The following is a 24,279-nucleotide window of genomic DNA, read 5'->3' as shown; positions in this document are numbered from 1 at the left end:
CTGGCAGCATGCAATGTTCACCAGAACAATAATCTATATTAGTACAAATTATAAAACAGGGGGGAAATTACTAGGTTAATCTGTTGTAAACTGATTTTGACCCTGAAGGTGATCTCAGGTACACAGCATAAGGGCACTTTAAACTGTTTTATGCAAAGCTTAAAAAAGACCCAGCAACAAACAAAGCGGTTTTTGTGTTTGCTAAACAAAGCATGAAAGAATAGTGACAAAAGTAGGAGGAGCCGAGTTTGCACAGACAAAGCCGGGGGGAGGAGCCCTTATGCAATGGAAATGCAGTTCAGTGGTCCTGAATTGATCTGCTCATCCTTTAAACCCCCAGGGCTGGGAGATCACAGGGCCTGAAAGTCCATCAAAGAGCACTTCTCTGCATTGATCCAATCCAGAGCGGAAGGTTAGTGGGGGTTTGCGCTTCTCGAGGAGGCTCTGCCTCAGAAGATAAGCAGCTTTTCTTCCTTGGAAATTAGGGAATCCCAAACTCAAGAAAGTGTTATTTCAGGAGTATCACACCAGTCTAACCTACATGGGCCTGTGAATTTAACAATGTTTTTTTTTTAAGATGGGGGGGGGGAAGTTGGGGGAACTGTGGAACATTAAACACTGAAAAGATGCTGATCATTGTTAATGCTTCAGTTGCTATTCCAAGACTTTTCAATTGCTAGTAATAAATGACTCGAGAGCACGCTAAACACGTCGCTGTGTACATTTGGATGCTCACACACTGTGACCGGTAACATCTTGTCTCGAAAAATCCCACTTATATTTTAGATTACAGTGTACCCCGGCAAAGCTCAGTTAGACATAAGCAGACTAAGCCATTGCTTAAGGGGACCCACTATTATCAGTATGTGTTGGGTGGGGAAGTCCCCAGAATATTCCTGCGTAGGGCCCCCAATGGGCTAGCATCCACACTGGACCCCAAGAGACAATTCCATGTCAGCTCAGATTCTACTTTTTAAAAGCATTAATCTCTGTAAAAGTGAGAAATAACAAACCTGGGGAATCTGTGGTACTGACCGCTAAGATCTCGAGCGATTCTCAAAGTAGGAGTAGGGCCAACTTTATTTCCAGTTGGCCAGCTCTACAGCCAGGGCCCCTGATTCTGCTCCACCTGGCTTTATACGAGTGTAATTCAACTTCCTGCAGTGCAGTTACATTGGTATAAAGCAGAAACAAGTGGGAGCAGAAGGAAGCAAAGTAACGTTATAGCTGGAAGTCGGGGGCTGCAAATTATTAAGCAGTGAGTCATGTGGCACAGGGAAAATGTTACCAGGGCTCTACAGGAAAATATGGCACCTTCCCCACAGAGTGCACAATCGACATCAATGAAGATTAAGAGGAAACTTTTAATTGCATGCATAGCATAGTTCCTGTTAACTGAAACCGACAGAACAAATCACATTCCCATTTCCACACACTGAGGAGCCCTTAACAGGTAATAAAACGAGATACATTATCCTCATAAAGAAAAGGAGTACTTGTGGCACCTTAGAGACTAACAAATTTATTTAGTCTCTAAGGTGCCACAAGTCCTCCTTTTCTTTTTGCGAATACAGACTAACACGGCTGCTACTCTGAAACCTGTCATTATCCTCATAGTAAATAATACTTCAGGGGTTACAAAGATTGCCCAGAAAAAGATTGAAATTAAGCTGGAGCAGTGTCATGATTGTGGTTATAAACAACCAGAGACACAGCAGCCACTGATTTGCCTGCAAATAGCTCCTCCTGTGAGCTTTAAACAACAAAACACACAAGGGGTGGGATTTAACCAGAGGACACAGCCTCTGTGTAACTCTGCAGCTGCTGAAGTTAAGGGGAAACTCCCACCAGGCCAAAGTTGTAAAAATCCTCCCTTTAAATTTAAAGACTTTGCTCTACCCTTGTTCCAGCAGCCCAGTGGGAGGGGGAGTTAAATGATAAGCACTGGATGTATTTTTCTACATAAAAATGAATTGGTATTAAAATAATTCTCCTTTAACTTTTCAAAGACAAAAAGAAAAGGAGGACTTGTGGCACCTTAGAGACTAACCAATTTATTTGAGCATAAGCTTTCGTGAGCTACAGCTCACTTCGTCGGATGCATTCAGTGGAAAATACAGTGGGGCGATTTATATACATAGAGAACATGAAACAATGTATATAAATCTCCCCACTGTATTTTCCACTGAATGCATCCGATGAAGTGAGCGGTAGCTTACGAAAGCTTATGCTCAAATAAATTGGTTAGTCTCTAAGGTGCCACGAGTCCTCCTCTTCTTTTTGTGAATACAGACTAACACGGCTGCTCCTCTGAAACTTTCCAAAGACAGTTATTGCCCAGTTTCCTTATGCCTCCTGTCTGGAGCCACTGGACTTATTTACTTGCCTTATTTAAAACAGTAGCGTTCTCCCTACTCCACCCACCCGCACCCTGAAGGGGTTATTTTCAGTCTGTTTACCGTAGGAGGCTCTTTCAGGCTCATTTGCATCTTGCACAGCTCTACGAAGCACACTATCATTATGAATTATTTGCATTACAGCAGCACCTAGAGGCCTCTTGTCAGAATCCACGCGCCAGCTGCCGTGCAAAGAGCGTGCAAGGCAGGCTCTGCCCCAAAGGGCTTGCATTCTGACCAAGGGCTTGTCTGCACAGGGAAATTTACCGGCAGAACGACACCAGAACAAAAGTGTCCACCCAGACAGTTATAATGATATAGCTCTACCCGTGTAATTATGCTGGTCCATTTTCTCCTGTCAACAAGCTCTAAGACAGGGGTTCTCAAACTGGGGGTCGGGACCCCTCAGGGGCTCACGAGGTTATTATCTGGGGGGTCGCAAGCTGCCAGCCTCCACCCCAAACCCCACTTCGCCTCCAGCATTTATAATGGTGTTAAATAGATTTAAAAGTGTTTCTAATTTATAAGGGGGGGTCACACTGAGAGGCTTGCTATGTGAGAGGGGTCACCAGTACAAAAGTTTGAGACCCACTGCTATAAGATAAGATGTGCAACAGCTTCAGAAGGAAAGTGTATTGACACACAGATCACTGAAACACTTCTCCAGCGGAGGAGATTTCATTAAAACCCTTTCGCTGCACAACTTCTAGGATAGTTTTTACCTAATTAATTAAGTAGGGGTGAGGAGGAGAGTTCTTTTGTTTGATTCTCCATGCTATGGGTTAGTAGGAAGTAAAAACACTAAGATCCTCTTCCTGGGTGTCCACTTTCCTTCTCACTCATCACCCCTCCCTGCTTTAAATTCAAGCTTTTGAGTTTTATGACCCTTCGCCGTTTAGCCCCTCCCTTATTATCCACTTTTGTACCTTACTGCGTCTCCCCGTCCCCAGGCTGACCTCCACTGCTTATTTTCCCTGCTTCTTCCATGAGCGTCTTTAGCACCTTCCTCCATGCCACTCCTTCTGCATGGGACACCAACCCTGAACTAATCTGTAAAGCCATCTCCCTGTCTACCTTCCTCATGCCCACTTCTCCCACAGTGGTGCCCCACGAGGGAAACGGCCCACTGGGAGGGGATAGGAAGATGGCCAGTAGGGATTGCGGCTGTTTACCTTCTTTAGAGCTTGTTTTTTAATGTGACCAACTCAAAACCATCTAGTTATGCACATAATTGGCCCATGTTATATGCATGTTCTTACTATGAACTCCGTCACGCCCCCTCCCCCTTTTCTTCTGAATATATATAGCGCCAGGAGCAGGCAAAGGTTATTGGGCAAGTTGACTGGTCAAGATAACTTGAAGAGAAAAAAAAAATTGGAGTTTCTGAGGGATTTGATGCTCCCAGTTGGAATGAAGTTGATTTGATGACAAAAATGGAACGCCCAAGCACATGCGGCCAAAAGGACGAGTGGGGTGGGTGAGGAACAGAACAACCTTCCAGTTCAAATACCTTCAGTGGGTGGTTTTATTTTGGGCAGGGGGGGATATTTTGTTTTGAGGGTGCGGTGTCGCAGCATGAATGTAGTTAAGGTTCCCTTGGCATGTCAGTTATACAGCAGAATTTCACTCATGCACACTGCGGGATGGGGACCCAGGGAATTTTGCAAATTACAGCAAAAGCAAAGAAATCTGCTAACACTCAAGAAGGGCAATGCAGCCAAGTGTCCTTTGATGTTCATTTTTACTGTCATTTCTCTGCCCCCCCCCCCAATGTTTATAGCAATGCTTCCCAGAATTCTAGTGAAACATCCAGCATCATAGTTTGTAAAAACAGTGATGAACTGGGGTGAAAAACCAAGTTTCTAGAGAGAACGATCATGTTTGCAGATTAACTACCTTAGGGAAGTTGGGTCAGGTCCTGCCAGATGCTGAGTGTCTCTCAATTCCCATTAACTACCATGGCAGTTTAGGGGCAGAGCCAGGCCCAACACGTTATCACATTATTAAGACTTCAGTGGGCTTTGGACCAGGCTCTTATCAGCCAGACATTGAAAATATGGGGAATGTCAACTTCACTAGCCTAGCTCAGCTGTCCTCAGCTACCACATTGGAGAGCACATAAAGGCAGGGGTGCTGGAACAAGGTTTATAACGGGGGTGCTGAGAGCCATTGAATCAAACCATAAACCCAGTATAGAATGGAAACCATTACAAGCCAGGGGGCATGGCAGCACCTCCAACACCCCTAGTTCCAGCACCTCTACATAAGGGAAGGGGTGCAGAATGGGCATACCCTAGTGCAGTGGTCTCAACCTATTTGCCATTATGGGCCGCATTCAGTACTAACTGTATGGCCCTGAGGATGCCACATGGGCCGCAGCTCTGTGCTGACTGGGCCACAGGTTGAGAACCACTGCCCTAGTTAAGGAACGGAAACTACCATAATGGGCCCTGGCAGAGAGCTGCTTTCTTACAGTATCTTCCTACACTAAGGGTATGTCCACACAGCAACTAGACACGTGTGGTGGGCTCATGCCAGCCGACAAGGACTGTTTCATTGCTGTGTAGGCTTCCGGACTCAGGTTGGAGCCTGGGCCCGAGGAGGTGGGAAGGTCCCAGAGCTCGGGCTCCAACCCAAGTCCAGAAGTCTACACAGCAATGAAACAGCCCTGCAGCCCAAGCCCAAGTCAGCTGGTCTGCACCATCCATGAGTGTCTAGCTGCTGTGTAGACGGACCTTAAGAGCTGACACAAGCCATCAGGCCACATGCACACCTGGTGTCAACAGCTTTATTTAGCATCATCCATTTACTGCATTACATTAACGTCGCCACGCTACCGCCCTCATCGTCACGCTATATTGCGCACAGGGATAATTAATTAAAATCAACATGCTCCGGCTTGAGATGCTGTGCTCTGAAACCTAGGAACAGGAAGAAATGTTAAGGGCGCTGGACAGTACAACATTCACGGCTAGCAACCATTTACTTTCAGTGATCTACAAAGAGGGGGGGGAATAGCGGGTCCTTTTGTGCCTGTGGGCGGGGGCAGTGTCTGAAGGTTGTAAACTCCTTAGAAATATCAAATATGACACGTGTGGTCTTCCTATGTTTTGCTGCGGAAATTGTTAAAAGTTTCAGATGGGGATTGGGAGCTCTCTCAAGCCATAGCTGAAGGCGTGGGGAGGTGGAAAATTTAACAGAGTTCTCTTTTCCCCACAGGTAGTTGTAGGGGTAGAGAGTTAAATGGAGTTTAATAAAAGCAAATAGAAAGTTTTAAATACATTGAATAAAATCTCTTCCCCCCATCTCTCAAGTTTCACTTTCTTGGGACTGTGATGTTACACTCCTGACAGCTGTCTAGTGGCTCAGAGTCTTCCATGGTGGACATTCTAGCGAAAGAAAGAAAACAGGGTGGGGAAACCACATGCTTTCAGGCCCTCTGTATACATTAGAAAAGCAGATATAGGTACAAACAAACATGTCCTCCACTCTCTTTGCAAGTAGGGTGACCAGATGTCCTGATTTTATAGGGACAGTGCTGATTTGGGGGTCTTTTTCTTATATAAGCCCCTATTACCCCCTGTCCCGATTTTTCACATTTGCTATCTGGTCACCCTATTTGCAAGACACCTTTAGATATTACCCTACAACAGAGCAACTATACTAGCTAATATTGAAGTAAATCAAACCAGCAATGCCCACATTGTATTAAATGATGCTATAGGTTTTGTTAGCATTTAACCCATCCCAGCAATTTGCATGTTTAACATTCGCTAAGCATGCGATCTGCATTGTATATATTCATGCAACATGTTGGGAGACATACTCTCATATTATACTGTGCTTGCTAAATTAGCCAGTGAGCAGGGAGCAGACAATAATAGCCATCAAATGGGAATCTCCTAGGTTTGATTTGATGCATCTTTAGTGTTTTGATCATTTGGGCGAAAGAAAGATGCACACAAATTTGGTAGCTGTTAAAGTGGGATTTAATAAGTCTCCTGTAAAACACAGCATGTATGCAAACAGCCCAGAGGATTAGCCTACACTTGCTTAGTTTAGAATTTGGTGCAGCCAGCCTGAATAATCAAGCGTAGGAACAAAAGTTGTGAATCCCCTCAGTGCACTGCTTCATTAGGATCTCCTGACAAAAAAAAAAAAAAAGAAAGAAAGAAAAAAAGAAAAGAAAAATGGGACACATCTGATCAGCCAGATTTTATGGCATCTGATTAGACCACCATTTTCTCAGCAGGTCCCCTTTCTTTAAACTGTTGACTATGGATGGCCTGCTGAATAGGATGAACTTTGGACCGCTAAATTGCAGCATTATGGTTATTTAGTGTAATTTATGAAAAAGAGAGAAGTTGTGATCACCTACTTCATGTTGCTAATGATATCTCCATTTATCAGAATAGGTCTGAGTTTGGATCACCTGTTATTTTCCCCCCACAGTCATGGAACACTGTCCAATTAGAGACCAAAGAAAATTGTTTGCCCTTGGGACTGTGCAAATGATAAATTAAGATTTAACAGCCCTTACATAACATTTATTACTGTGAACAGTTTGCTGCCTTGCATCACATTCCATATCTTCCCAGTGTGTTTTTATTTAAAAGGCTTTTCATACAGTGGTTTCTTCCTTGCAATTTACTGAAAGTGGTTAAATAACTTGAATTCGGCTTTGATTATTCTTTCGTACTGCAAATGCTTCATCTAAACCCCTCCTCATTAAAAAACTAAAACCAAAGCAAAAAGAACAAGGTGGGTTGTAATATGGTGATTTAAATGAGGGTCCTTTTTCCTTGATCTATAGGGAAATCACCAGGGGATGATAGATTTCCAGCTATAGAAACGATTTCTTTTTTTTTTTGCCCCCTAATAATAAAACTACTAAGCATTGTTTATATTAGCAAAAATCCAGAGACTGATGGTCGCTGCAAACTGGAGCAATAGTAGTTAATAACGAACTACTAGCAAACTCTAGTTTTTGTAGCAGATGTTGTTTATGTCCTAGTATAGCAAAAATCTAAGGCCTCACCAATCCTGTGGCTAGAACTGCATTTTTGCAACTAGTTAGGAATGGTCACCTTGGCCAGTAAGGGCTTGTGTATAGGGGGAAATTATTTCGGAACAAGGTAGAATGTGGATTGAAAATGTTATTGCTATTCTGGAATAACTCTCTCTGTGGACAATCCTATTGTGGAATAAGAGTGACCACGTGGGGATTTATTCTGATCAATTTCCTCTGCAGAGAAGCCCTTATGGAGCTTGGCTGCTAATCACACAGCAAATTTTCTGCCATCACAGCTGTGGTTTTGCATCGACCCCACCACTGTTTTAGGAGTGCGTTCAGAACAACTATCCCTTCCCACAGCCCCTCATCAGCAGCTGCCCATGCTCTCAGCTCTATTGGTGTTTTATCACTGCTCTACCCCTTTCTGGGGAGGATTATGGGATTTCTTATACAGATGCCATTGTACCCAGCTCACAGATCGGGTTTCATGGAGACCTTTCCATCACTGCAGGCTGCTGCATCCTTTGGCTTCTGGAAACAGGCCAGGACAGATAGCTCAGAATAATACTCTGGCTGCTTTCACCCTGTCACCCAAAAATGTAGAAGAGGAAAATGCAGGACTGTCCTTTACAGGCTTGTAGAGGAGGCAGATTGTTACTTTCTGCTAGGATTTTCACTGACTGATACCTTTTGAACTGCAAATTTCCCCACACCAAACTTAGCCAAGGTTGGCATCAGTATAAGGATTATTTATTTATATGCAATATTTGTAGGGTTTGGGTTTTTTAAAGCATTGTTTCCAGTCATTTTTAAAGTTAATGGATGAGAAAAATAAAAGTCTTAAAATCTGGGGAGGGGAGATTCCAGCTGCTCCCTCCCTCTCCTCCCCCCACAATTAATTCATAAATGGCTTATGAGACTTTTCACTCAAAACTTTTCAAGCAAATTCATCTGCTGGCTGAGATCACATGTGGAAAGTTTCAGCCACCAAAGGAGAACTTTTGAAGGAATTATAAGCATTTGAAAATCGGAGATTATAATGCAAGTTCCTCAACTGCAGGGGGCAGAGACTGCTTGTATTTGTACTATGCCTAGCACAGGGGTGGCCAACCTGAGCCTGAGAAAGAGCCAGAATTTACCAAAGTACATTGCCAAAGAGCCACAGTAATACATCAGCTCCGCTCCTGCTCCCAGCACCTCCCACCCACCAGCAGCCCCACAGATCAGCACCTTCTGCTCCCTCCCTGCAGTTCCCGATCAGCTGTTTCGTGGTGTGCAGGAAGCTCGGAGGGGAATGCGGGAGGTTATGGCAGGCTCAGGGGAGGGGGCAGGAAGGGATAGAGTGGGGGCAGGGCCTGGGGCAGAGCAGTGAGCACCCCCCGGCACTTTGGAAAGTTGGCACCTGTAGCTCCAGCCCCGGAGTCGGTGCCTGTACAAGGAGCCGCATATTAACTTCTGAAGAGCCGCATGTGGCTCCGGAGCTACAGGGTGGCCACCCCCGGTCTAGCAAGATGGTGTCCTGGCCCATGACTGATCCTTATAGGCCCTGCAGCTCTACAAATAATAATGACGGCCATGGTGCGGGGACCCACAGCAGAGGGCTGTCCCAGGCATAGCCCATACAACCCACTCTACCAACTCCAAGCCACCACAGAGTTCGTGCAGTGGGGTGATTTTTTTTGGCCCAGCTACACCTGCTTTACAGCCAGAATCTGCCAAAGCTGCTACGCAGCAGTGACAAATCTCACAATCCTCCCTCCCCACAAGGAATGTTCTTCTCTCTCTCTCTCTCTCTTTTATTTTTTTTTATTTTTTTGGCACAGCCTTGGCAAAAATCAAAACCACTCTGAAATCCAGGAGAGTGAACAGGCATGGCTGTAGTTGCAGAAGTTACAAAAGAAGAGAAATTAAATGGACCTGACCCCATTTTATAGTCTACTCTTGAAATGCACCAGTCCCTCAGTCTGAGTTTTTCTAGCCTTCGTCACTCTCCGTCTGAAGGAAGATCAAGCGCATCGAAGTGGCCCTCGCCCTTTCTACCATCTCAGAGGAGGAAGGCTGGGTCACTCTATGGGGAAATATGCTGCAGAAATCTCCACACATACGGGCTGTGGCAGTTTTGTCAAAGGTCAGGTAGGGTGAGGCTCTCTTGGGAAAACCCATGATTTTTGGTGAATTGATCATAACACCACCCCTCTTCCTAGTGCTTATATAGCACTCTTCAGCAGTAGAGCTCAGACCAAGGCAGTATCATCACCCCATTTTGCAGATGGGGAAACTGAGGCAGAAAGAGGGGCAGTGACTTGCTCAAGGTCACCCAGCAGGCCCATGGCAGAGCCGTGAAAAGAATGCAGGTCTCCTGAGGCCCAGAGCAACGCTCTATCCAGTAGGCCACACTGCCTCTCACAACTTGCCCACATAGCCCTCGCATGCTTATCCTCTCTTGCTTGGACAAGGTCCTCATGTGCCCTTCTCCTTGAGCTGTACGTCTAGACATGATTCTCAAGCCACTTTTTTAGGGACATGTTGAGGAGCTACTTAGGGTATAGCATTACAAGGACTGACACTGGAGATGGGTAAGGGATTATAGCCGTTCATCCAAGATCAGCATGGTAAATAACCGCGCCTCTTGTATGAAGCAGCCATCTGTTATGCAGGTCAATGACAGAGCCTTTCAAGGTCTGTGTGCCGCTTTCTAAATGGTTTGCCAACCAAGATGCTCATGCTTCCCCCATGCAGAATACTCAGCAATGACACAGAGAAAGGAGGGAGGCAGAAGACAGCTATTAGTTGAGCTGTCAATTTACGTAAGTTGTCCACAGGTGTCACCAAGTGTAAAGAGGCAGGTAGCAGCCATTTGACATTGCAGTCTCAATTCTTACCATAGAAATGGCACTTGCAAAATTATGCCAGTCTCCTGACAGACCTCCTCATCTTTCGGCACCTGTGATTTCTAACTAAATGGGCTCGTAGCAGGTGAACAGACATAATTCAAGGCAAACTCACAGGCAGTCTGAACACGCAGGTTGCCAGAAGATCTTCACAACAACTCTGAACATGGCAAGGGAAAAAGCCCCAGCTAAGATTTTATAAGCCACTGTCTTTACATGTTGGCCGCTAAACCTAAGCGACTGTCCAGGTAAGTGTGTGTCTGCAGAATGGGAACAATGTCCTGAGAGCCTTTTGCTCTGAGGCAATCCATGTTTATGGGTTTTGAAAGATCAGGTTTTGTTAGAGGACCCATCTCCATCTATGAACTGCCCAGACAGCTGTTCTTCTCTGAGATGATGCAGATCGCAGAGCCCAAGACAAAGGGCCTGAGAGCCAGAGATCATCCATTCTCAGTCAAGGGGATCCTTCCAGGGATCAGACTAAGCCAGAGTCTGATCACCGCTTGGGTAAAGCTTTTCTACCATAACCAGAAAGCCATTTGCAACAGCCACTAACCTCCCCATCCTCTGAAACAAACCTGGCTAGTGTCAGGAAGCTCTGCATGGAATAAGAGAGCCAGAGACTCCATGAAGTTCACTAGGGGCCCATCGATTAATCTGGGATGTACTCAACTCCGATATTACAACGATGGGAGCCAGTAAAAAACCCTACAGACAGGCACTCAAAAAAGCAGCTACGTGTGAAGCGAGGAAAGGCAACCAGCCCAATGCAAAAAAGAGAGGAGATGGAGAGGGAAAAGTTTGGCCAAGATTAAATCCCCTAACTTTGCATCAAAAGCCAGGGTATATGTAAAGTCCATACCTGAGAGGATTGGGGCTTGATTTTTAAAGGTGACCTGGAAAAGGGGGGAGAGGGAAGAGGAAATTGAATTGTGACCTTTTCGCTTCACTTCTTAGAGAGCCTGAAATGGTTTGGTTCTGTTTATGGATTGAACTTTGAAACCTTCTCTTTTGCCAACGATTCCAGAGGACTAGAGAACTTGAGTAGGAGTTCTCTCAGTCCTCATGTGAAGAGGTAGATATACAAATCTTTACCAATGAGAGGTTTTTCTCCCACATGTTTGGTGGGAAGGTAAATTAAGTAGGTATTTAAAAAAAGGGGAGGGGGAAATATATAAGTACTCTAATTAACAGTCCGTTCCTGTTTCAACTGCTCAGGTTTCAGTCACTTGGGATGTCATAATTCCAGCACAAACAGGGAAGCCATGAATTAACATTTCTAAGGTTAAAAAGCAAGCAGGAAAAAAATCCCACTTGTTAAAAAGGAAAAAAAAAAAACCAAATGACTTTTCTAGCTTTCTGTATCTGTCACAAGAATGAAAGATATCACGGGGCACAGACGCATCTTTCCCCACTTTGCAGGTCACCTTTACAATATCATCCAAAACTCTGCACAGAGTAAATTGCATGACACATTGTCCCTAGCAGAATCTGAGGCCAGGGCCTGAGGAAATGTGTGCATTTCAGACCTGATACTTAGATCTTTAAGCCACATCCTGTGGCATCAAATAATTGTATACTCATTCTTCTCTGAAAGCAGATAGGAGTCAAATAGTTACTCTGATCAACTTTTTCACCACTAAGATAATTCAACAACATTTTTAAAAAAAAAATTAAAAGCTGGTGAAGGAGAGAGAGTTTCTGCTCCATTGCACTGATGCAATTGATTTTGACCAATATTTATAAACACATCAACATTTGGGCATCAAGGACTTGACCAATGTGTAAAAGGTGAGGCTCCTACTTCATTGTTGGATGCTATGCAAACAATAATTTGGCTGTGTTTTCATCACTTACATTCATTAACAATTAAGAAATGTTAAGCTACTTGTGGAACCTGTTCATTCATGCTATCCCTTGCCGGCAGGAGTTTGGGGTGTGAATAAGCCCTGGGCATCGTGGTCAGATACATTTAGGGGTAACTGAATAACCACATATTTTTGACTAGTCAGCGTGTGGGTTCACGGCCTCCTTTTCTGAGACAGATTGCTTGATGTGCTGAAGTGTGAAGGATAAATAGGCATGAAGATTACATTTGAATGATCTAGATGGGGGGGGGGGACCTGTTTAGAGATATTCTACAGAGAAAATGCAAAAAGTATGATACTACTTAGTAATGACTAGATGACACCCGGGTTACTCCTTTGCACAAAACTAGCCGCAGTCTGGGATGCCAATCTGAGGTTCAAAGCAATAAGCTTAGTTCCTTAAAAAAACCACGAAGCAGAATACAAAGCTCAAATGTGCAGTGTGCAGACTCCCAGTAGGTCAGGCAATATTTACAAGTTACCCAGCACACAGGATATTACAAATGATGTAGTGGGAATTACTCTAATACACAATAGCTTTTGTGGATATGCACAGATTACAAAGAGTTGAAGTGTCAGCTGGGAAATCTCTTAAACTAAACTGAAAGACTTTTCATTAGGTATCAGTAAAGACTGACCACAAAGAGCAGATTGTGATGGAAAATAAAGGGTCAATCAAAAAAAAAAATCAAAAGGATTATTATTAGTAGTAAATATTTACATTACAGTATGACCCAAAGGACACAACTGGGAACTACTTCCATTCACAACATTTACTCACATGAGAAAGGTTACATGAGAAAGCCCTATATAACTACTTGAACTAAGAACACAAGCAGCAATTTGGTCAGCAAGTTCTCATGGCAATTTGTTTCAAAGTTATGAAATGTAGGAAAAATTAAAAGGTTTCAGTGACTTTGGAAAGAACACCTTATCGTCCCCCCCAGTTCCATATTATGTGTTAGGACTTGTAAAGACTTCTTTTTTAAACAAAAACCATTGTTATTGTATAGAATGTGGTTTTTAAAAAACATTTCGAAGACCAAGATATCCTAGATCACAATGTCTTTTCCTGGAGTTTTTCCTTTTTTGGAAAAAAAGCACAGCGTTGGGTTCTGACAAACATTACACCTTTATTCCGTGCATCAAATCTCTTTCCGAAAGTCTGAACTGACAGCATGTCTGGTCACATGATTCCAGTCGGCACATTTGGCCAACGGTGATGCTTTAGGACAAAATTATGAAAAAAATGACAAATTAACAATGGCAACTAATCAATAAATGACACACTATGGAACCCGTGAACCTGATAATGCAACCTTGTATTTTCCTGATTTCATCCAAATAAATTATTAGAGCTAAATATTTGCAGGTCACAGTACCACTTATTTCCAGCTATATATATATATTTCCCCTACAGATGGAATCATATAGATAACTCTGAAATAATCAGTAACTTTTTGTTTTAAGAATTTAGTTCCTCCCACCTAACACAGCCTCTTTAATAAGTAGACAATGACATGAGGCTGTTTCAAATAGAGTTTGATGCAATGCAATGTTCTGTAGATAAAGTTACCATATACGATACCATCAGAACTACCATAGATAATGGCACAGGTCTTTTTGTTTTGTTTTCACTAAGTAAACACCAAAACATTACCCCCCAAAAATCATATTTAAGAGAAGACTTGCGACATTTCAACACTTAACCAGTCTGCCTTCAAATAAATTCTCCGTCATTTCAGACAGTTGCTGCATTGAAGCGTTAGGGTAACAATACGGTCAGATACAAAGTGATTTACTTTCATTCTTATTCCTATTTTCAGTAGCTGATCTATCATTTTCAAGCTGAAAACTCACAGGTGGGGCTTGCGCAAAAATGAATTTGATTTTAAAAATCTGAAGAAAATCTGTTCTGTCATCTTGGAACTCACAGAGGCGGAAAAAACTCTGGAAGTCACCAGTTAAGAAATTGTTCTACAGCTTCCTCCCTTCACAGCCCCGTACCCATATTCTGATCACTCAGAGGCCATCCGGGATGGAAAGATGTCAGAATTGGCATGTACATAGTCCATACCGAATAATACAGACTTGGCTAATGGGCTAATTTGCAAAGTGACGAGCCCACGCCCCCAGCCCCATGCCTGAATCCCGCAGTAGATGCTCAGCAGCTTGTAGGACTGGGCCCTACACTAGAAAAGAGTTAAACACAGTTTGCAGGGAATGCAAATAGCCTCCTGAAAGCATGCAGATGTGCACAGAGAAGAGACAATAATAGATTATTTTTAAAACTATTAAATACACTTTTAAAGCTTCACTTACTCAGTCACTCCCACTGCTCCAGGGAAACGGGAAGTAGCCGTTCCACCAAAGAATACATTTTTGAGTGTCATAGCTATTATGAACTGGACAGCAAGACTTGGGAGGGATCTGGAAAAAAAAGATTGTTGAAAGGTTACTTTAAAATTAGTCTCATGCTACCTGTCTTCCTGGACCTGGCTATTTGGAGGCTATAAAATGTCATTTATATCACGTATGGTGCATTATGGAAAGGCAGAACCCTCCTTATGTGACTCTTCTCCATTTTTGTTAACCTGAACTTGGTTCAGGAGGTCCTCTGAGATGCATTAATTACATTGAAAACTCTTCTTGCAAACCTCACTTGGTCAAATCAAGTTCTCTCCATGTCCCCAGTGCCACCCTAGTTTTAAGGGGTTTGACTGTATGTTACAGTTCGCTCTCAGGGGATCTCACCCGCCTTATCACACCACTCCCTGTCACCATTCAGAATGGTGGTGCAGATATGACAAAAAACACACTGCCACCATTGTAAAGAAGAGCCTGTATGGAAAGATGATGGTCTTTAAGCCTTGAGAGACCAGACCTTAATAGTACTTTCTTAGCTGGCAAGCTTTTGATGATGTTTGGAACCAAGAGTTTTCTTGCTGCAGAAATGTCCATAGTGTGCCATGAATTCCATCAGCGTTCATTAGTGGCTTGATGCTCATTCGTTAAAGTGCTTTGCATAGAAATTAAAAAAATAAATAAAGTTCTTTGGTGGATTTACTTGGCAAAGTGGAGAGCATCATTTTTTCTTGAATGACAGCCAGCATCCTGCAGGCATTTACTGGCTTTGTGACTAGAGCATCACCTTCCTTACACAAGTGTGTGGACAGGGTTCCAGTATCACAAGTAGAGGAGGATGATAAATACAGTTTGTTCAGACATGTAAGCAGGAGACTGAAAATCTCAGTGTCAATGGTTTTCATAGAGTCCAAGGCCAGAAGGGACCATTGTGATCATCACATCTGACCTCCTGTATAACACAGGCCATAGAACATCCCCAAATTCACTCCGAGGGAATACCCTTTAGAAAAAAAAAAATCCAATCTTGATTTAAAAATTGCCAGTGATGGAGAATCCACCGCAAGCCTTAATAAATTGTTCCAGTGATTAATTATCCCCACTCTTATTTCTAGTCTGAATTTGTCTAGCTTCAACTTCCAGCCATTGGATCATATTACACCTTTCTCCGCTAGATTGAAAAGCCCATTAGCAAATATTTGTTCTCTCTATAGATACAGATAGACTGTAATCAAATCATCCCTTAACCTTCTATCCGAAGTGAAATAGATTGAGCTCCTTGAGTGTATCCATATAAGGCAGGTTTTCTAATCCTTTAATAATTCTCAATGCTCTTCTCTGACCCCTCTCCAATGTATCAACAGGCTTCTTGTACTGTGGGCACCAGAATTCCAGCAGTGCCAAATACATAGGGTAAAAGAACCTCTCTTCTCCTATTCGAGATTCCCCTGTTTATGCATCCCAGGCCTGCATTAGCTCTTTTGGCCATAGCATCTCATCGGGAGCTCATATCCACGAGAACCCCCAAATCTTTTTCAAAGTCACTGCTTCCCCAGATAGAGTCCCCCAGCCTGTAAGTACGGCCTCCATTCTTTGTTCCTAGACCTATACATTTCCATTTAGACATAATAAATGTATATTGTTTGCTTACACTCAGTTCACTATGCGATCCAGATTGTTCCATCTCAGTGACCTGTCCTCTTCGTTATTTATCACTCCCCCATTTTTGGGTCATCTGCAAACTTTATCAGTGATGATTTTGTTTTCTTCAATGTCATTGATAAAAATGTTAAATAACCTAGGGCCAAGAACTGATCCCTGCAAGACCCCTCTGGAAACACACCCACTCGATGATGATTCCCCATTTACAGTTACATTTTGAGACCTATCACTTAGCCAGTTTTCAAACCATTTAAAATGTGCCAGGTTAATTTTATGTCATTTTAGTTTGTTAATCAAAATGTCATGCAGTAGCAAATCAAATGCCTTACTTAAGTCTATTATGTCAACACTACCTTTATCAACCAAACTAGTAATCTTATTTTTAAAAAAAGTTACTTTGACAGGATCTATTTTCCATAAATCCATATTGATTGGCATTCATTACATTACCCTCTAATTCTTTATAAAGGTTTATTTATTTATTCTTTATTACCCCCTTCTGCTGATAAGCTATTCATTAGGAGTTGTACGTACTGAGGCCTGGTCCAGGATTCAACACAGGGTTAGTAAGCCAAGAAGCAGGCTCATCATTTATATTTGTAAACTTTAAAGGCCAGATTTTTAAAAGATATTTAGGCACCAAAAGATGCAGATAGGCAGCTGATGGGATTTTCAAAAGCATCCAGGTGCCTAAAAAAAACAAAAAACCCAAACACTTCTGGTCCTTGGAGGCCAGGACTGACTTCATTATGTGTGTGTGCAGTGCCTAGCACAATGGGACCTACTTGGGGGTCTCTAGGTATCACTGCAACGCCTAGCTCTTAGGGCTGTGCACGAAACATTTTCCCTGTCCTTTAAAATGTTTCAAGATGAATTTTATTTTCCTGTCCTGCATTGGGATGAACCAGAGACTTTTCAAACACGTTTTGCAGAAAACAAGAAAAATATAACCAGCTGCTGTAGAATAGACAATGGCCTGGTGGTTAGAGTACTCACAGAAGACCCAGGTTCAAGTTCCTGCTCTGCCTAAAACTTAGACTGTTGCAAAGAACTGATTCTCAATCCCCAAGACACACAGAAATCAGGGCATGGCTCCTCTTGAGCCTGGGTCTCCTACACCCCATGTGAGTGTCCTAAAAACAGACTATGGAGTCCATCAAGCCCTGTCAGAGAGAAGCAGTTTTTCCCTGTAAAAAACCTCTCTTCACTGGAGATACAAATATAAACGGAAATGATCTGGGTTTCCTGAGAGGAAGATCAGCCCCTCAAACCTTGTCCAAAATTTACAGTCCCTCACAACCAGCTTCTAAATTCCCAGAGACCCTCAGAAAGCAGGTCAGGATTTACAAAACAAACAAACCCACAATAGAAACAGTAGCTTTAAACTATAGGCCTCCTTCTTTCACTTTCCTTCCCTGGATAGGCAACAAACCAGCGGGAATGAAATGTGCTGAGAGAAGAGGAGGCGTGGAAACAAGAGGCTCACGCCGAAGGAAGAGGGAAGGTGTCACAGCCACTCCAACAGCAGCATCCACGTCACTGTGGAGCTTCATCACAGCCTGCTGCCTAGTTAGGCTCTCAGAGGGGTCGTGGGAGCATGGGGGGGCAAAGCCTGTATGGAGAGAGGCAAGGAGAAAATTGGGGTGGGAAGGACTCACCCTCAGAGACTTCAGGGAGGGGATACAGAAAGCTGTAAAGGAGCGAGAGAGCCAAGGGAGGAACTTTCCATTGCAGGGAGTGAACCGTTCAAGCTAGGAAGTGCATCAGTACAGAGACCAACCAAGGAAAGGCTGGGAGTGAAGGTGGCCTAACGCCAGCATCACACAGCCTCTCTGCCCTACCTACTCCCCTCTCTCACAGACGCATGCATTGCTCAGTATCCACTTCACCTTTCTCCCCCTAGGAGCAGCGGCCATTTCAGTCATTAGCCACTAGGGAGCAAAGTTTCACATCAGCGTTAATGGCAGGGCCAGGGGCCAGCCCACCATATCACGGGAACCCTGTCCACATTTGACAATTGTACGATGGGTGCCTGCTGTCTCTAGCGCTCAGAATTTTAATCATGAGTCTAGTGATCTGGGGTAATTTTTTTTCCCATTAAAGCAGCACCTGCTAGAGTCAAGTGATTAAAAAAAAAAAAAATCGGAGATTTGTAAAGTACATTTGGCCTGGCTGGCCGGTTCTTGCTCGCATGCTCAGGGTCTAACTGATCATCATAGGTGGGATCAGAAGGGAATTTTCCCCCCCATGTCAGATTGGTGGTAAACTTGGGAGGCGGTTTCACCTTCCTCTGCAGCATGTGGGCATGGGTCACTTGCCAGGATGGTCTCTGCGTATATAATGTCTTCTGCAGTTTCCACAGTATGCATCCGATGAAGTGAGCTGTAGCTCACGAAAGCTCATGCTCAAATAAATTGGTTAGTCTCTAAGGTGCCACAAGTACTCCTTTTCTTTTTGCGAATACAGACTAACACGGCTGTTACTCTGAAACCAGGATTATCTACGTATACCCCACTTAATCATTTCCCTGCCATTGTGGGGGGCCTCAGGCCCTCTGGGGCACCTCAGTCCCTCCTGCCCTCTGCCTGGGGCACATACCAATCTAGCCTCCTGGACGCTGTAATACTTCAGTCTAATTTCAGTTGTTGGGTTTGGTATGGGGGTGACCTGTGATATACAGGGCATCAGATTAGATGACCTGGTGGTCCCTTTTCACCTTAAAGTAGGACATTTCTCGCCTTCAGGGCTGTAAAGAAAAGCCTGGGGAGTGGGGAACAAAGCGACTGCACCGTAAACGCTTCAGAAGCCAGAAGGACTTACTAGAAAGAACACAAACATATTCACTGGAAAAGTCACAGGATTGTAGAACTCTTGAGGTTGGCAACAATTGCAAAACGAAATAAACCAGAGACTGGGAGATCCTTCGAGCATGTGCCCCTCCCCCTAGCTCTGCAAACCTTTATGTGCATGCTTCACTTCACTACTGGAAGTCAGACCCATGGCACGTGCCCCATAAGGCAGTAGGAAGTGGCTCAGGCAATACAGAATGTCCTTTGCAGATTATCCTGACACAACAGGCCAAAACAGACACAGATTTAAATAAAACCATTCACGTGCACAAAGCTGGCTTGTACCTCATTCCTTAGACTGCAAGGGCATTGGGGCAGGACTGTCCTTTCACTACATGTGCATCCCACAATGGCAATCCCCATCGCTGCCTGAGGGCTCCAGGCCCCGCTACAGTACAAACATCAAACCCATAAGAGAGTTTATATCAATAGGAACTGAGTACTCAGGTGCCTGGCCAGCAGGTGAGCACTTATGCCTGGTGCTAGACGTCGGTGCCCAGCATATACCATTGTCACCTCAAAAGTAAGCGCTTTATTTGGACCTCTTGGGTGACTTTCACTTCTTCCCCATCAGGCACCAGATTTGCCCTGTGAAACAGCTACTGTTGCTAAGAGAACCAATGACCTTCACTTCACTGAGTTAGTGCCATGACTACACCTGATTCACTTGAAATTCTTATTCCAATCCTACAGCTGGATGTATTGCACAGAGCCAACTGCAGGATCAAGACCCCAGTGTGCATTAGCTGGGGACAGAAACTGACTTTTTATTTCTGTGAAATCTTCCCTAAGTGTTTTAATCTTTCCCAAGTGCCCATGTTCAGACAGAGCAAATTTTCTGAACTACTTAGCCTAAAACATCTACAAGATGCAAGGTCACCACACACACACACACACACACACACACACACACAAACAGCTGAAAAGAATCACAGAGCCTGTGCTCTTAGGGCATTTTTCTCAACATCTTTACTGTTCTGTAGAAAATCTAAACTTTGTCTAGGCTTAAAAATATTTCTAGTCATCTCTGCTGAGAATCTGCCCTCCAAGTATCTGCTCTCCTACCATATCCAGCCTTGCAGAAAACTGTCTCCAGCCAAACATTCACAGCAATCAGAGGTGTGAACTATATGCCTCACCCTATTCATTACAATGAAATGTGTCCCTATCACTGCCCATCACCTTAATGAAGAGTCAATTTCAAAATCTAATTGGGAGCTAAAAGTGCTAATGTTATTAAGCTGCCTAAGCAAGGAGCACATGGACTGGGGGCAAAGTACTTGTTAAAACAATGGGCGAGATCCTCAGCTATTGTGAATTGAAGTCAATGATGTAGGATGGTTTATACCTGGTGAAGATCTGACTCAGGGCTTCTGTGCTTCCCTCCCAGATTTAGGCTGTCTGTTACTTGATCCTTGAATATTTACTTTGTGAGTCACAGGAATAAGGTCCTGTCTATCCCTATTAGGTCCTTGGCTATTTCATATTCATTGTGCACAATGTATTTGCCAGTCCTTGGCACTGGCTAGTGTAAAGTAGCTTTCAGCCTTTCCAGTCCACTGTATCCCCTTTCAGGAGTCTGATTTGCCCTGCATACCCCCAAGTTTCACCTCATTTAAAAACTGCTTGTTTACAAAATGAGATGTAAAAATCCAAAAGTGTCACAGATCACCAGTACTGAAACATTGCTGACTTTCTCATTTTTGCCATATAATTAGAAAATAAATCACAACTCCCCAGGTTGAGAAACACTGCTACAGTATACAGAGCAGTATAAACAAGTCATTGTATGAAATTTTAGTTTGTACTGACTTCGCTAGTGCTTTTCTTGTAGCCTGTTGTAAAACTAGGCAAACATCTAGATGAGTTGACATACCCTCTGGAAGACCTCTGCGTACCCCTGATTGGGAACCAGTGGTAAAAAGAGTCTCCAGGGATGGGGTTTCCACCTCTTCGCTTGCTAGGTTTTGATTCTGCAACCAGATCTGTGTGGATGGGCCTTTGAGCTCAAAAGTTTTCCTGATAGTTAATTGACTTTCTCCTTTGTACCCTGCTTTGAGCAGGGGGTTAGACTAGATGACTTCCTGAGGTCCCTTCCAACCCTGATATTCTATGATTCTAAATAATTCCACTTCCTCCTCGGTGTTTACACCTTTCATATAGGTTTGCTTACAATTGTTACTAATCATTGTTAGGCCCTGATTTGGCAGTTGAATCCATTAAAAGAGATGTTTTTACTCACACAATGCCTGATTGAAGTCATGTTCTAATGGGGTTAGAAGCACTTAGGCTCACATCCTCAAAGGTATTTAGACTCTTAACTTCCATAGAAGCCGCAATATCTTTGTGGATCTGCGCCATTGCACAGATGAAGCCAAACCTATGGCCGCTGGGGGACCTTTAGTGGAGATGTTTGCAACTTAGCTTTTTTAGAGACAGCAACACCACCAAGATGAAAGGTAGGCAAAGGCAGTATCCACAAGTTAATCATACGTGAGCGTTTTTTCCATGATATCAGGTCTCTGGAGATCTGGGTTCTATTCCTGGCCCTGCTGGGTGACCTTGGGCAAATTGCTGCCCCATGTCTCACTTTCCCCATCTGTGAGGTGGGGATATTATACTGCCCTCCATTTTCAAAGTGCTTTGAGAGCTGTGGATGAAAAGCATGATGTAAAAGCCATGTGCAGTGTTATTGTAGCTGTGTTGATGCCAGGATATCCAAGAGACAACGTGGGTGAGGTAATATCTTTTATGAGACCCACTTCTGTTGGTGAAAGAGACAAGATTTTTAGCTACTTGGAGCTCTTCTTCAAGCCTGGGACATTCGGAGTCCCTTTCCAAGACCTGATGGAGAGCTCCCTGTGTAGAGCTAGCTTGTCTCTCTCCCCAACAGACGCTGATCCAACAAAAGATATTCCCTCACCCACCTAGCATCTCTCCTATAAAAGTTGGCATTGTTAATACCAACAGCCGCCTGGGGATAGCAGGAGAAAAGCCTCTCTTCCAGGAATGGGGAGGAGGGTGGGTCCTAGGAGTTAAATGGATATTGCTTCCTAATCCTCAGGGTGGGAGAAATCACATATGCTACTTCCTACCCCACCCCTGGGTGGAGGAGAGAAAAGGAGCGCCCAGCCAGGCTGGGAAGGCGGGTATGTCTATTTCTCAGGTGCAAGGGGGCGCCTCCCTTCTAGTGGTTCTAATTGTTCATTTCAAGTCAGACAACAATAATCCAGAGACAAGGTTGTTTGGGGACCTAGTAACAGGTTAATAGCACTTTTCATCCCCCGGTCCTAGGTTCAAATACATCCCAGGTTGGTAGTGACTAAAACGTGCTGCCCTCTGACGGCTCGTTTGAAATGAGCATAGTGGTCTCAGCCCACCGCTTGGGCTCAGTCTACACACCCAGGTTCGGTAGCAGTTCAGCTGTTTCAGTTAGGGGTGTGGCTTTGTTACCAAAAGAGTGACACTGGTACAGCAGTTACACAAGGAAAGCTCAGTGGTTTGAGCATTGGCCTGCTAAACCCAGGGTTGTGAGTTCAATCCCTGAGGGGACCATTTAGGGATCTGGGGCAAAAATTGGGGATTAGTCCTGCCTTGAGCAGGGGGTTGGACTAGATGATCTCCTGAGGTTCCTTCCAACCCTGATAGTCTATGAGCTTATTCCGCTTGCCATACAGGAACAGCTATACGCCATTTACATTTATACCAGTATAACTGCCTCCACACTAGAGGAGGTGCACTGCTTGAAATATACCAGTGTAGCTAGAGTGGTACAACTCTGTGTGTAGACAAGGCCTTAATAGATAGCTATCCACCTCTCAGACTCCTGGCCATTGCATTAGGTAGGTCAAGGCTTGAGTGGCCCAGGCAGGAGGCCAATATTAGTCGCTGCACCTGTCATCTGGGAAAGCAGAGGATTTGTTTCCAAAGCTACCAACCCAGCACCATCCAGGTCATTAAATTAACTTGAAAAGGGCCATGTGGTCCCGTGACTAGGGCAATAGAGCTGGAAACCTAAGTTCTGTTGCAGGATCTGCCATTGGCCTGCTTGGTGATCTTGGGCAAGTGATCTGGGTGGGGAAACTCCACTGAAAAGTGCTGAGTAAATGCTAGCAATTATTACCCAGTAACACAACACAGCAAAGCTGCATACAGACTTGTGATCCATCTTTAGACCATTGTGAATAATTCTACACTCCTCAGTTAGGTTTCCTAATTGCATTGATAATTCCTGAACCAGAAAGCACATGAAAGGCCCTAAAATATATTTATGCAAATCCTACTGAAGTCCCAGGAAGGATGCTTGCATATCTGAGGGCAGGATTGGGCCTCAGTTGTTTACCTCATCTTACAAAAGCTGAGCTCATTACATACTGGTAAATTTAAATTTGATTTATTACTCAGCATCACAGAGAGTTATTGCATATAGTTAATATTTGTAAAATTAATTGCAATTATTCATTTATCTGTCGTGGCCTAATAATGCATTTGTATTATTCATTATGGATAGGTATGTCTGCATTAGAGGATTTAAAACTCACTTTTCATGGAAGTGTCATCGCTCAAAACAAATCAAAAGAATAGAAAAAAATAAGCAGTAGAACCTAATTGTAAAGGTTTTTGTAAGCAGAATGGGTTTTACTTAGCTAATGGCATCCTTCCTCAATACCTTCCATAACACTTAAGAATATGGCGTATGTCAGTGATTGGTGTTTAATCCAGGTGGCAGTTCATTTTGTAATGTACTAAGGGCCCCGATCCTGAAATTGGATGTCTCTCCTAGGTACTTACATGGCCTCCATTATCAGGGAATCTGCACATGTCCTAATCTTTCATGTATTCACCCTTACAAACCCCCTGTGTGGCAGGGCAATACTATTGCCCCCATTTTACAGATGGGGAACTGAGGCACAGAGAAGCTACGGGCCAGATTTTAAAGATGCTCAAGTGCCTAAAGATTCAGATAAGATATGCCTCTAGAGTGGGGTTTTCAAAAGCTTCTAGCAGCCTAACTCCCATGGGAAGTAGATGACCAACTACCTCAGAGGATCTGGGCCTAGGCCCTTCTGAAAATCTCACTAGACACCTATCTGCATTGCTATGTGCCTAAATACCTTTAAATATCTGGCCCTAAGTGACTTGCCTATGGCCGCACAGGAAGTCTGTAGCAATGCAGCGAACTGAGGTCTCCCATCCTTCTTTTGCACGGGCAGAGCCTTGCACCTGTGCAAAGCC

At 43.8% G+C, this 24,279-nt stretch overlaps 1 long non-coding RNA gene across 3 annotated transcripts in view; it reads right to left on the bottom strand.

The window, feature by feature from the left end:
• Positions 1–20,176, bottom strand: part of LOC122461724 — a 28,188-nt gene extending 8,012 nt beyond the window's left edge. Inside the window, exons 1-4 of one of the 3 annotated variants that reach the window (XR_006283845.1) lie at positions 20,110–20,136; positions 16,185–16,275; positions 14,492–14,599; positions 12,910–13,394 (exon numbers count right to left, since the gene is read on the bottom strand). This is a non-coding gene — a long non-coding RNA (uncharacterized LOC122461724). Of the gene's footprint in view, positions 1–12,909; positions 13,395–14,491; positions 14,600–16,184; positions 16,276–20,109 lie in introns of those variants that run through there. The other 2 variants (XR_006283844.1, XR_006283846.1) reach the window with 2 other exon arrangements.
• Between the last annotated feature and the right edge of the window lie 4,103 nt (positions 20,177–24,279).

The sequence above is a fragment of the Chelonia mydas genome, chromosome 9, assembly GCF_015237465.2.
Source record: "Chelonia mydas isolate rCheMyd1 chromosome 9, rCheMyd1.pri.v2, whole genome shotgun sequence".
Lineage (NCBI taxonomy): Eukaryota > Metazoa > Chordata > Testudines > Cheloniidae > Chelonia > Chelonia mydas.
Note: the sequence above shows the minus strand (reverse complement) of the source record. Positions and strands in the feature narration are given on the sequence as shown.